The sequence below is a fragment of the Colobus angolensis genome, unplaced genomic scaffold, assembly GCF_000951035.1.
Source record: "Colobus angolensis palliatus isolate OR3802 unplaced genomic scaffold, Cang.pa_1.0 Scaffold69, whole genome shotgun sequence".
Taxonomy (NCBI): Eukaryota; Metazoa; Chordata; class Mammalia; order Primates; family Cercopithecidae; genus Colobus; species Colobus angolensis.
The window spans coordinates 3,122,856-3,137,679 of NW_012120598.1; positions in this window are offsets into that span (position 1 = coordinate 3,122,856).

A 14,824-nucleotide genomic window follows, 5' to 3' on the forward strand; every position below is an offset into this window, starting at 1 on the left:
TTACAACCTGCCTCTCTACACCCAAATGATCTTCTCCATCAATTGTTTGGACTAGTGCTGTCCAATAAGACATTCTGAGATGAAAATATCTGCTGTCCAGTTTTCTAGGTGTCATCTTAATGGGACTATTAAGTACTGGAAATATGTTTAGTATGGCTGAGGAAATGAATTTTTAATTAATTGAAATTTTAAAGTACATACCCTTAGGTAGCTACTGGCTACCTTCTTTTTCAGCCCCTTGTACATGCAAATAGGGACATCAAAACTTGAAGAATTTTACTTTTGCAAAAATCTTCCCTTGGTACAACCAGGTCTCCTTGGCCATTGCAAATTTTATTTTCAGCAACTCAAGCAACACTCCATATCCCCACACATCAAAAAGATCATGACTTAGAGGCAAGAGAGTCTAATATCAAATGGGGGATTGAAGTGTCATTGGGACTCAGTGGTAGAATTTTTTTCTGGTAGCATTATTTCAGCTACAGTGTGGGTCGATAGGCAGTCATGATTGGTCTGCAAGTCTTAAATCATCTCCAATATGTGGCTCACTATTAATATTTTTAAAAAAACACTTTTCAAGTGTTCCAATTTCCAAATATAATTTTGCAGACACATTTTTGTAATTATCTGCTTATTATTTGAATTTTCCAATTGCTTCTATTTATAGTATGTTGTTGGGGGTCTTGTAATGTGCAAGTCTATGTACTAGTCACATGCAAAGGTAAATAATACAAAGCCTGAACTCAAGAAATTTGCAATCTCTGGCGCACGGTGGTCAGAAAGAGCAAAAGTGTGAAAGGCCAATGGCTGAGAGAAGTAATAGCTTCTTATGAGTTCAAAGGAATAGTTTTAAAAGAATATCTGAGAAAGCAGAGTAACAAATTAAAGATTCTTGATTGCGTGGAGCCAAGAGTAAATAGCAGTGAAATATTAGAAGTAATACATATTATATTATATTTTATACCTGATTTTATTATAAATACTAAAATATTCTCCACGTATGAATTAAAAATGAAATCTCTGAATGACTCAAAAACTTGTGTGTAAATATATCCAAGTGCTAAAGATGCTCTATCCTCCAAATCACAGAGATTTCTTGGCATTAACAGGTACAGGCTTCATGGCCAAATTCTATTATTGGCACTAACTGGGTTCACTTAGATAGATGACCTCAAAAAACCATGTATGAAAGAGACTGTATGGCTAACCATGACAGTAATAGGCTCAAAAATGAGGTGTAGTCCAAGTTTATCAGAAGTAAATAGTGAGTCTTTCTGGGTGCAACAGCTAGATAGGGTTCACGGTTAGAATACAGGACCTCAGCAACAGTATTAGCCCTATAATATCCATTATTTGTTGAATAGCAATCTGATACCCTACTGTGCTAGACTCTGTATTTGTAGTTTCAGTTAATCCTCACAGCAACTCTACAGGTCCTACCTCAATTATAATCATGTCCATTTGAGAGTTAATTAACCTTCCCTAATTAGTGTGAGCAAATGCTTCCATATAAATAAAGATCTTTAGACTCTAAAGCTCATACTCTTAATGCAAGTATCTTGCTTTCTTATACAAGTGAAGTCTGAGATGCACCCTATGAAATTATCAAACTGGTTTGACCCCAAAACAATGGCAATTTCATATGGCTTAAACTAATAAAAGCAGTCTGTCTGAGCACTGAATAATATCTTGGAAGGTTATCTGCATGTACGATGGTTTATTATGGGTGTCTCCAAGTTATCTAGAGAGTCTCACTTCCAAATGGAATTTTCCTGAATGATAAAAATCTTACGCTAGCTCAGGCAGGTTCTCACTGGGGGATGAGAGACACTCTTAATTCAGCCAGGAAAGTATGGCATAACGGAAGGGCGTAGTCTCCTGGCCGAAACTGTGTTTCTCCTATTACCCTATTATCAAGGAATTACTCTGGCAGATTTATTTTTATTTACTTATTTTCTTGTAATGTGAAGATATGCCATCTTTTCTATCACATTTTCTTTTTTAAATTTTAAATTTTGATGTCTAGTTACGGAAAAAAAAATTTTGTTGCAAACAATATATTTTACTCATTAGCGAATAAACAAGAGCTATTCAGGGGAGAGATGGTGAGATAGTCTTTTTTTGACTTCTTAGGTTATAGGTTTTGATAAGGTTACTAATGAAGTTACACAAGGTTTAATCTCTTATTTCCTAAGGGGATAAGGAAACCAGAAAGAATGGTATGTTGGTCACTCCATCTAGACAAACCTGTGGTGTGATGGAAAAATATTATATTAAGACTCAGAAGACCTGAGTCCTATCTCTGTACGACCTACAGCAAGCCACTCTTTTTTCCTTAGCCTGAGTCTCCTAAAACCTAAAATAGGGTTGATGGCATTAATACCTACATTTCAGTGAAAATGTGAGTCTCAATGAAAATGTATGACAAGCAGATTTGTCAATTCTAAAAACAATATGATTCTAGCTAGATCTTTTTTTTTTTGAGACGGAGTCTCGCTCTGTAGCCCAGGCTGGAGTGCAGTGGCCGGATCTCGGCTCAGTGCAAGCTCCGCCTCCCGGGTTCACGCCATTCTCCTGCCTCAGCCTCCTGAGTAGCTGGGACTACGGGCGCCCGCCACCTTGCCCGGATAGTTTTTTGTATTTTTCAGTAGAGACGGGGTTTCACCGTGTTAGCCAGGATGGTCTCGATCTCCTGACCTCGTGATCCGCCCGTCTCGGCCTCCCAAAGTGCTGGGATTACAGGCTTGAGCCACCGAGCCTGGCCTCTAGCTAGATCTTAACTGATATCCATTACATATTTAATATGGGAGTAATACGTCTCAATTTTTTCCAAAATAATTGTGTCGTATTTCATTAAAGATTCAACTACATTAAATATTCTATAAACTTAAATTGATATACTCAGGAAAGATGTATCAAAGCCTTATATTCTTTTAGATAATTTCTAAAATAGATACTGGTTTTATCTAAAAAAAAAAAAAAAAAAATTCCCAAAACCTTAAAAGTAGGTAGTTGTTGGACTTCCAAATTATCATCTTCTGTACCTGGTTGTGACTCAGATTTAAACCATTATAGTCTGTGACCAGGACTTAAAGGAATATATTTGTTCACACTTTTGTTGGAACTTTCTTCTCATGGTAAGTTTCATTAGAAACTATTACATTTTGTGTGTGTGTGTGTGTGTGTGGCTTAAATAAATATCATTTGAACTCTCTGCCAAATGAAATTCCCTTCCTTTCATATCACCTGGATTTGCTGAGTAACATATTGGCTGAGGATGAGTATTGTCTGAATTCAGACTTTCAGTCCTAATCCTAAATTAAATCTGTCTCTTCTACTTAAGAAAAAGGCATTCAAAATGTCTCTGAATTTTTCTGTAATTATCTAGACCATCTAGAGATACAAATCTTGATAGAAAATTTATTGTCTTTTTCCAATTTGTCTTGTAAAAACGAGTCTTTAAGGATAGAAATACATATATGAGTCATTAGATTATTAATCAGAATGCAAGTTCTTTACAATAACTACTAAATTGCAACCATTTAATTGTATGATTAATACAGTAAACATTTGAAAGGTCACGCCTTCCAGAAAGTTATCCTGATAGTACAAGTAGATATATACTCAACATAGTATGTATGTTTTAATTTAGGGCTTTAAATAGTATGTATTTAAACAGATTGCTCAAAATCCATATTTCACATTAAAAATATAAATTAGGTATTCAAATACGATAATAGAATTTTTTTAATTTAAATAAATGACCTTTGATTAAATTGTTTGCTTTACTATAAACATATTAAGAAATAATTAAGCAAGAAAAAATATAATATATGAGTATTAGGATTAGGCAAATGAATACATTTAATATAACAATGTATTAAATTATGTTTAGATTATTTGCCAACAAATGCACCTCAGTTTCTTCTGTAATAATTACAATATTGTTATACTGAGTGCAAAAGAATGTTATATTGAACAACTCTCAATTCCCATCTTCTATTCAATCCCTTAGACTTTCTTTGTAAAATGAATATGGCACTAGAATACCTGTGGCTCTTTCAATGGGTCTATAGGAACAGAACTTATTTTCTAAGTAATACTAAGGCATTATTTGTCGTTCTATTTTCATCCTCTTTCAAGTGTGTGGTGGACTTTTCAGAGGTGACGGCATGTGATGATGTCATCACTAAGGCTGATATTGGAATGTGTTGCTTGTGTGTTTTTTGTGTTTTACAATCTTCAAGAGTGTAAAGAGGTCTTCATAGCAAAAGGCATAAAAATTTGCTACTCTAGAAGAAAGTTTAACCCAATAGGAAGTACTATACCAAGAGGTTAGCAGAATGACTATGCTGCTTGACATTTACTTCCTACTTCTGAAGGTATAGGATTCTGGTCTTCTAAAATTACATAATGTATTTTCATCAATATTATTTTGTCATTTTTTTCTCCTGTGGCACCTATAACTTGAGAGTTTTCAGATACATTTAATCAAAACAGTAGATGTGTTTGATAAAAATTTGTCTACCAAAAGAGAAATATAAGAAAAGTTACTTTTCCTATATTTAACATGTGTTAATATAGGTTACTTTTCTTATATTTAGTACAAATTAAAAATTGTTTAATTTTGGCAGCTCATCTTTTGCTCCCAAACAGATGCAAGGCAAATCTCTCATCTCACCAACTCCAAAGTCACAGAGTTGTATCACTTACCCTGGCCTTATTTGTTTTTAAGCACAGACATTTTATACAGAAATTACAGTGTTAAAGCATTTTTAAACAACTCTGAAGTGGCAGTTTCTTCTCCACTATTTAAATTACATTCCTTCAAAAGAAGAGAACATGATGTCCAAAGGATAGGTTTCCTCATAGTAAGAAATTGGAGGAATCATTTTTTTTCATGGTGACACTATCGAGATCTGAATGACTTCATCAAAGAAGTGGGTCCCTTGCCATTAGCCAAACTAGAGTGTTCCAAGTATCCTATTCTAAGTTTCCAACAGAAAAGTCACTTCTGAAGAATATCTGTGCACTCTTGGGTACACTATCAGGCCTTTAGAGTTAATTTATTAACTAACGAACAGGAATCTTTCCTCCAAATGGGTTGTGAAATTATCAAATGAAATAAAACTAAGCTCAATTTTATTATTAAAGGTCAGAAACTAATTTCTTTTTATTTTATGCCTATCAATCTGGTTTAGTTAAAACTTTTGTAAGTTCTCACACTCAAAAGTACCCTGAAGATATTGGATAAAGGAGCATGTGTTAAAGGATATTGCTCTTAGAATCACATTATTGATTAACTGAATGGAGGGTGGTAGGAATTGTTGCTGCCCTTCCCAGATCCCCTTTGCTGGTCCCACCATTGTGAGTGCTGAGAATGGTATGCAATGCATCTTGACTTCAGAAAATTGCAAACAAACAAACAAAAAAAACACATATCCTTCAAAAGAGAGACAGAGAACATAACTGTTCAAGCACAAAGCTCCATTCAGAGCAGAAGAAAAATTCAGAGTGCCTGCAGTAGTAAGAGCACAAATTTGTCTTTTTTCAGATTTGGTAGAACCTGTGGGCTCAGGTTGGTGAGAGATGGGTACCTAAGGTCCACTCTGTGAAAAAATACATACGCAGTGATTATATCTTAGTGATCAGGCTCTGAAGAAAGAAAGACAAAGAGAAGGAAGAAAGGTGGGGGAGAGGGAAGAAAGAAGGGAAAAAGGGAGGAAGGAAGGAGGGAAGGAAAGGAAAAGAAGAGAGGAGAGAAAGGAAAGAAAAAAGGAAAGGAAAGGAAAAAGGGAGGGGAAGAAAATGGGAGGGAAGGAAGAAAGGAGGGAAGGAGAAGGGAAGGAGGAAGAAAAAAGAAATAAGGGAGAGAAGGAAGGAAGGAAGGAAAGAGGAGAGGGAAGGAAGGAGGGAGGGAGCAAGCAAGGGAGGGAGGGAAAAATGTAATCCCAGCATACACTACAGACAAGATTTTATTGGACAGAAGTAAATGAAACCTGCAAAAGAGGATCTCCACCAGCCAAATACATAGGCATGTAGACTGTTTTCTTCCCCACACTCTATGGCTTTATGATAAGATGCTATTAACACGGTATAAGAAATTTATTTAGTCTTTATATTTGTATGCCTATATCTATGTATATAGGTATATGTGTAATATGTGGGTATATGTCTATACACACGCATACATATATTGTATTTATCTAGAAATTTTTGTTTGTTTGCTTGTTTTCTATTTTAATCAAATGGGGGAATCAGTCTTTCTGAGATATGCTTAACCATGGTCGTAAATTTCCAAGTTAAGAAACATTTTGCCCCTGCTCAAGGTAACTTTCTGACGTTAACATCATACAGAAACTACTCTAGTTCTACCAAATTGCTAAATTTAAAATTTTGGTGCCACAGGGGACAGAAACCAAGTCAACAGCATTTACTTCATAGAGAATTTCAACCTGAGGCTTAATTCTATCTTGGAATGTTAGTTTTATTCACATTCCCTTGTAGCCATTGGCATTCATTTGTCACATCATGTGTAAGAAGGATAATAACATGGACTGGGATTGGAGAGAGTTAACTGGGTCCCTCAGGACATTGTCTTAACATTAGTCCCATATACCTAATAAGAGATTGATGTCTACAATGGGAGCACAGACTATATTAAGTAAATTTCCTTTTATAAGAGATAGAAATGATAAATATGCTAAGGAATTTCCATGTAACTTCCAGACAAAATGATACATTCAAATTTAGTATTTAGTAAATTTTAATTCTACCTAAATGATGTTTCAAAGGTACTTCATATGGCAAGTTTGTTGGTAGCACTCATATTTATTCATGATGATAATCAACAAATATGTTTATTTTTGATTGAGAAATGCATACAATTTTTATATATACTTTATTTTATTCACTGGTTTTTAATACTTTGAAAATATTAATGTGTCTTGCATTTGCATTATCTTCAATAGTTTGAGTTGATGATTTCTGTTTGTTGACAGATTAATGCTTTTTCATTCTAAAGTTGAAATTAAAGCAGCTGAGTTATGTGCACTTTTTGTTACATTGCACTATTTCTAATTGGGGTCTACAAGAATAGCAAGATGATTCAATATTAACTGTATTTATTTCACTAATTTAAATATTACTCACTATGTATCCTGCTTTTCTTCCTTCATCTTCTATTGTAAAGGAACCCCAAAGGCAAAGATGACTGTCGAACAGCTCATGTATTTTGTCAAGCAAAGTGTATAGGAAACAATTGTTCATTTAGCCATCTATTCCATTTCAACTGTTGAGATACTGTGATGATTAATTGTAGGTGTCAATTTGACTGTGTTGACGGATCCCAAATGGCTAGTAAATAATGATTTCTGGTTGTTTCTGTGAGGGTGTTTCTAGAGGGGATTGGCATTTGAATCTGTGGACTTAATGAGGAAGATTCAAGCACAAAGCTCCATTCAGAGCAGAAGAAAAATTCAGAGTGCCTGCAGTAGTAAGAGCACAAATTTGTCTTATTTCAGATTTGGTAGAACCTGTGGGCTCAGGTTGGTGAGAGATGGGTACCTAAGGTCCACTCTGTGAAAAAATACATACGCAGTGATTATATCTTAGTGATCAGGCTCTGAAGAAAGAAAGACAAAGAGAAGGAAGAAAGGTGGGGGAGAGGGAAGAAAGAAGGGAGAAAGGGAGGTGGCACCTCAATGTAGGTGGCACCATCCAATTGGCAAGGGGCATGGATGTTAAAAAACAAAAAATGCAGGAGAAGGAGAAATTCTTTCTCTCCAGAGCCTGAATGCTCTTCTGCCTTTAGAAATCAGAACTTCAAGTTCTCTGACTTCTGGACCCCAGGCCTGGCACCAGCGGTCCCCGGGGTTCTTGGGTCATTGGTTTCAAACTGAGAGTTCTCAATCCTTCCATCTTGGACTAAGCCATACTACCAGCTTCCCTGGTACTACAGCTTGCAGATGACCTATTGTGGAATTTCTCAGCTTCCATAATTATATGAGTAAATTCTTTGTCTCTATAATTGTGTGATTCAATTTCTTCCTAATAAATCTCCTTTCATATATCTATTTATGTATATCCTACATTCGATCTCTCTGGAGAACTATGACTAATACAGACAAAGACGAAACACAAAAATATCACATAGTACCTTAATGTGCTAGGAATTCTATAATAGGTCAACAAGTGGTGGAAGAAAGGAAAACCAAATTAAGTAAATAAATGTATGTATCATCTTAGCCCCTAATCATCAAATACTGAGTCCTAAGAAACTTAGTGTAACTTCTTATTTACACAAAATTATTTCTTTTCTCTCTTCCTATGTTAATATTTTGTTCCTGTGTCTTGGAATTATTGATATATTTCACTCTTCATTAACCATAACTTTTTAAAGAATGATACTTTAAATCTTGGAATTAATGCAATTGTCAGACCTGGAAATTATTCATTGCAACCTGTATAAATCTATAAATATTTTCATGTATTCATAACATATCTTGGATTCTAATAGCTGTTATTATATTTTCTATCTTTTGACAGATATCAAAATAATATGTTATTTTGCCTCTTTGACTACATATTTTTATTTATTAATTAATATGCCACACATCTCTGGAGATCTTTTGAGTAGAAAATAAAGAGTGCATGAGACTTTTGGGTGTACCTCTTTGGGAGAAGTTGAGTGAGTCCATATGCAAGAAGATGAGAGAAAAGGAAGTACATTGGAGGCTCTAAGAGTGGACTGTAGTGAAGAAAGGGTACTCAACAAGCACTCTGGTTACTTACTGTTCTGTGTGTTTTCCAGTCACCTTGGTTGGGGTCACATAATCATTCCTAGCTAATGAAAGGTGAGCAAGAGTAGTATGTTCACACTGGAGGTGAAGAAATAAAAAGTTTATACACAATTCTCCATTTTCTCTCTTAGTTTACTGAGATCACATCAAAGCCACATGTTGAAGATGGTATAGTTACAAGATGATGAGCTATGAGGTGGCACACAACCATGAAACCTTGTGATTGAAGTGGTAGAGCCTCCATCAGGCAGACTGGAGGTGCTAATGTGTGTCCTGTGAGCAGAGGCAGCTGCTAATGAGCAGGGAGTATGTGGCATGAGCAAAATATTAACTTCTGCCTGATATATGGGGAACTGTTTGCTACTGTAGCATACAGGAATTCATACAGACAAAAACAGATATTGCCTCAGTTTTCTGAGATTAATTCAACTTCATGGGAGATATAGGTATAGATATAAAGATATGATTTATAAATTATATATATTAGAGTATATGTATATATGTTAAATATATAGCTACATATACTTAATAAATATATATATTAAATAAACATAGCATTAGGGTTTAATAAAAGATGTTAATATTGGTATCCATTTACACATGGCTTGATCATGTTAAGTCAATCAGCTAAATTTAAGATACTATGTCTTCTATCATTCAATGACCCAGAATTTATAAATATTTTTTCATCTCAATGCCATTGGTTTGAGACTTATTATTTAATTACGGGTCTTCAAAGACAAATCATTAGGTTTTCATAGTAGCTGACCATATTTCAGTAGAGAATGTTTACCTCATGGGACATGTTCATTTTAAAATGGTCAATTTGAGTTTCAAGTGCTATAACTCACTGAAATGGCTCTGGCTCCAAAGGGGTATTTAATTAATTCCTTATTGAGTCTGTGCAAAAGAAATGGCTAATATAAAAATATTAGACCTGTCACTTGTCATCTGTTCATTTTGTTTGCATTCCTTAGAAACTTGGCTCTTGTTCAGTTTCTTGGTTACATTGACATTCTTTTAGTTCACATCGTATCTGTTGTCTGTTATATGTCCAACTAATATCTCAGCAAGAATTTGTGGAAATTTGTCACAGAACAAAAGATGTGGTATAAAAAGAAATTAAAGTTGATAGTATTTATAGGGCATATGAAAGAGCTGTAAGTACAAATTGTGACAAATCACTAATTTGGCCAAGCTTGCCACTTTAAAACAATGTGCCAGGCAATAGGCAATTCAGACAGAAAGAGACAGAACCTACTGGTTCAGGATGATTCAATCAAAGAAACAGATCTACTAGGAGAAGCAGTACCTACAGGGGTTAAAGAGGTTTTTTTTTTTTTTTTTTTTTTCAAGGAATTGGCTTGCATGTTGTGTGATTATAGGATACAGTTAGGCAAGTCCAAAATTCCAAAATCTGTAGGGCAGGTCATCAGGAAAGGCAGGCTACAAGTTTTGGGCACAGTCTGAAGCTACTATCGTCATGCAGAATCTCTTATTCTCCAGAGATATTTCAGCTCTACTCTGAAGACCTTTCAGCTATTAAATCAGGCCTACCCAGGTGATCTAGGGAAACTCCCTTAGTTATAGTCAGCTCATTATGTATTTTAATCATCTCTATAAAATACCTTCCCAGAAACACCTAGATTAGTCTTCCATTGAATAACAGAAGACCATAGCCTGGCAACACTGATAAGTATAAAAAGAGCAATCTGTCCTGCTTAGGAGCACCTGTTTCATACAAAAGAGGAACCACTCAACCGGAAAGCATAACCTAGTTACTTTGTGCTTTTGCAGCAAATGAGCAGGCAAAATGAAGAGTTATTGTACTGCTGAGGGGTAATTCAGCTTGAATATAGGAGCTGAGCTTGCTGCTACGAAGGAGGGTAAGAAGGTCTACTTTCTGAACATGAGGCATTAACTAGGGCATTCATTTCATGGTGCTTGTATTCCCAGTATTCATTGTAAGAGCGCAATTGCAGCAACCACAGCTTCGCGGATATAAAGCAACTAAGACCTTAGATCCTTTGAGGATGAAGACTAATTCTTTATGAAGAATTGAAGGTATTATCTGACTAAGCAAACAACCCATGCATCCCACAGTGCTGTTCAAAGGTGAGGGAGACATAAAAGGAAAAGTGGAGAGAGGAGGCAAAGAAAACAACGATCGGTACCAGTGACTGTACAGGAGACTGGAACTTACGCCACTAATTCTTCAGTGTGAAGGCTTTGGAACAATTACAACTGGGCCGCGTCCTTGAAGTTTCTCTCATGAATTTGACTTACTGGAGCTTGTTAGGGGGAAATCTGAGCAAAGACGCACCCTGTAGGACACCTCTTATGTTTACTCTGAAGTCCTCTCAGCGCACCTCTACTCCAGCTGTGCAATCACCTTCGCAGAGCTGAACCTGACAGCATCTTGTTTCAGCTCTGCCAAGAATCTCTTAGCCTTTTTCTCGGGTTTTTCTGAAAGGAATCTGACTGGTACAGGTGAGTCTTTAAAAAAACCTTGTAATGTGGAAAAGTTACCACCCCTTGGGGATGCCCTTGACCAAGGGAGGATTAAAGCCAGTGAAGGAAAGCCCCTCTTTTCCCTCCCTCATGCAACTGAAAGGTGGCAAAGGATTGAGCCCCAGCTGTTGAAAGTTATGACCAACTTTGACCTCTTTTCCTGCTTTACTCTTTCTCATGGTTTACTCCCATTCTTTCAGTTCTTGGCAGAAAACAAGCAGAAATTGACGTTAAACCATCTGACCATATACTAAATACTGTGTATGTTTCATGTGGTAGAAAAACTATAATAAACTAACATTAAACCATCTGACCATGTACTAAATACTGTGCATGTTTCATGTGGTAGAAAAAATTTAATAAACTAAGGTACCATTTCTGTAGTAATAAAGAATGAAACATCAACATTAAAGACATATTTTTCATGAAAAATATATCATTATATTATATAGATCCTACCATTTGAACAATAATAATTCACAAGTGACAGTTAACCACTGTTTACATATCCAAATATTTTATTTGTAAGCAAAGAGGCAACTGCCTAGTTCCTAGAGTCAGAACCTGAAAAGGTTACAAGTTTTAGAAAAAATTGACAACTATACATTATGGAGATTTAGTCAAATTTATCTATATTTGCATGCATACAAATCACTATTCAACAGAAATATTTAGTTTGTCCTATTACTAGAATAATTTTTAATTTTACCTAAATTTATAATACATTTAAGATCATAGCACAATTTCATAATAAATGTTACATTTGAAATATATTATTTAATGAAAAAGCATATTTTCATCTGTTTCAGAGAATAGCATTTTACTGTCCATGAGATTAAAAAAATCTCACATTTGATACAGATTTTTGAAACCCAAGTTACATTAATATTTCTCAAAATATTATTTCTTTACCAAAGTGAAAACTAGTTTAATATATTTGCTCTACCCTGTTGTAGAACTTCCTTGAAACCTATGTTATTGCTAACATTTTCAAGGATAATGGTTCTTGATAGACCTTTTAGGGTAGTTTACCCTCAAATGTTGCCTTGAAATTTACTTTACTCACGATATTGTGAATAAAGTTATCCCTAAGGGTATCTTTTCTGCTTTGATAAACAAAACACTCCATTTTGTGAGATTAAATTCAAGCATATCAATTGCTTTTCTTTCATCTATCTGCCTCATTCCCACCAGAGAATTTAGTAAATCTAGAAAAAGAGGCAAATAGTCTATGAGATAACAGAGGGTAAAAAAGGTGGTAAATGGACGGTATTTTATAGACGCTCTAATTTGGGAATTGTACTCTATTCTTGATATTCATCCAATTGGCTAAGATTTGCCTTTTATGAGTCTAATCCCTGACATCTTGACCGTGGGGAAGCACATAATTGTAGGATCTTCCTATTTCAGTAGAGGAAGGAAACTGCTCAGCCAGATGAACGTCAATTGGGCCGGAATTGCTGCTGAATAGAGGCTCACCTTAAGTGGGAAGGAAAATGTGCTGGTTGCTAAGCTACTGATAGGCTTTGCCCTTCCTCTGTTAAATGGGCAGTCACTGGGTCAAGGCACAAATGATGACGTTAAAGCTGGCGTTTCTTTGCTAATTGAATGGTTACATAGGAAGTGGCTAAGGGTTTCCTCTAAATTAGTTGTTACCCCTTGCTATTCTCTGACCTTCACTCCCAGGGTGAAGGGTGACTGGAGACTAGCAGATGGAATGAGTGGAAGATTTACTAAATAGTAAAATGAGCAAACATTAAGATGCTATAATTGTATAAAAATAATGAATTTGTCAGCATTCAAAATAGCTTATAATAAAAAACAGGAGGACCTATTTTAAACATGCTGGTTTATATTGTTCATCCTTTTCCATATCATTATTCCTAATGGCAAAAGGTTGTGAGGTCTTATCCTTGAGTCTTTGCTCAAATTTGAAATGCCATAACCTTTTAAGATTAGGGTAACCAAGTGAACCTCAGAAATTAATAGGCACAACCCCAAGGCACAAGATATGCAGCCTCCTATAGTTAAGCTCAATGAATGTGGCTTTCATTGCTTGTCTCTTGCCTACTCACACACATAGAGTAGCATGTTATGGCACTTACACTAATAAAGCCACTGCTCTCAGAGTTCTGGATTTGACTTCCAGCAGTATCAGCTCTGTTTTACCGTCAAGCTTCTGGGTTAGTGAGTTATTGCTCATCAAAGAAGTTCTGGTTGGAAGAAGAGGTAAGATATCCCCAGAGCAACTGAGAAGAATGAGTAAGGTAAGAAGTCTTTGTGATTTCTGAGCCCTGACTGCATTTAGGCATTGTTCTAGGGGCTGGGTATACAGTGGGGAATGAAGACGACGACGTGTGTCTACTACCATAATGTTTCCAGTTACTCAGAGTCTGAAGCTGGACTCAGGCTAAGGCGCCCAGGCTGATGTTATCATTGAGATTTACGGGATGGGATTTAGGAGAAACTGCGACTGTCAGATGTATTGTGAGCTGAGAAGAGTTGGATTTTCCAACTGTGAGGGGGAGAACAGTGCTTTAACTTTATTATTTCACTGACAAGATCAATCTTTGAAAGTTACTAATATTGTGTTTCTACTGTTGGTGACATTTATCTTGCAGCAGCTCTGTGCTTTGAAAAAATTACTCAAATGGTCATTATAAGACCATTACTTTAAGACAAATATCTTTCTAAATTCTTGAGAATGGTTGGCAAGATATTTATTAATGGCCGGACTCAATTCAGATGGAGCTGCATTATCTCCATATTTCTTTGTATGCATATCTTAAATGTTTCCATGTATGCATTTTCAGTCTTGTCTAAGCTTTAAGGAGTCATCTGGGATATAGATGAACTTTACTTTGTGGTTTACAGGTATTGAAACTTATGAAGATGACTGGAGTAGTTTCGATATAGACCAGATAAAGGGAAGAAAAATAAAGCATTGAAATAAAACACACACACACACACACACACACACACATATAGAGCATTGATAACAGTGACAGATTTTGTTTTTGTGCTTAGATTTTAATAGTTGACCTTGGCAATAACTGATAAATGTGTGATAAACAGTCAAGCATTATTAAGTGCTCTGAATAAGTATAAAACAGGGGAGAGAGTAATGGTGATAAAAGTTGGATAGATGGTCATAAAAGTTCGCATCGAGGAGGTGACATTTGAGTAGAAATCTGAATGAATGAAAGCATCCTGTCATTTGAATGTCTCAGTGAAAATTGCCTCAGGGAAAAGCCTGTTTAAGAAGGAGACAGGACTCCAGCTAGAGTATAGTCAGCAGACGGGCTGGTAATTGGAAATGTGATCGAAGGTAGCCAGGGGTTAGAGCATAGAGAGCCTTGTAAATCAACATGCATATTTTGGATTTTCTTTCTAATATTAAGGAAAGCCAATGAAGGATTATATTCCTGGAAGTGAAATGATTTGACTTGTGTTTTAGAAGAACTTCATTACATACAGTGTGAATAAATTCTAGAGGGACAAGAACTGAAGCA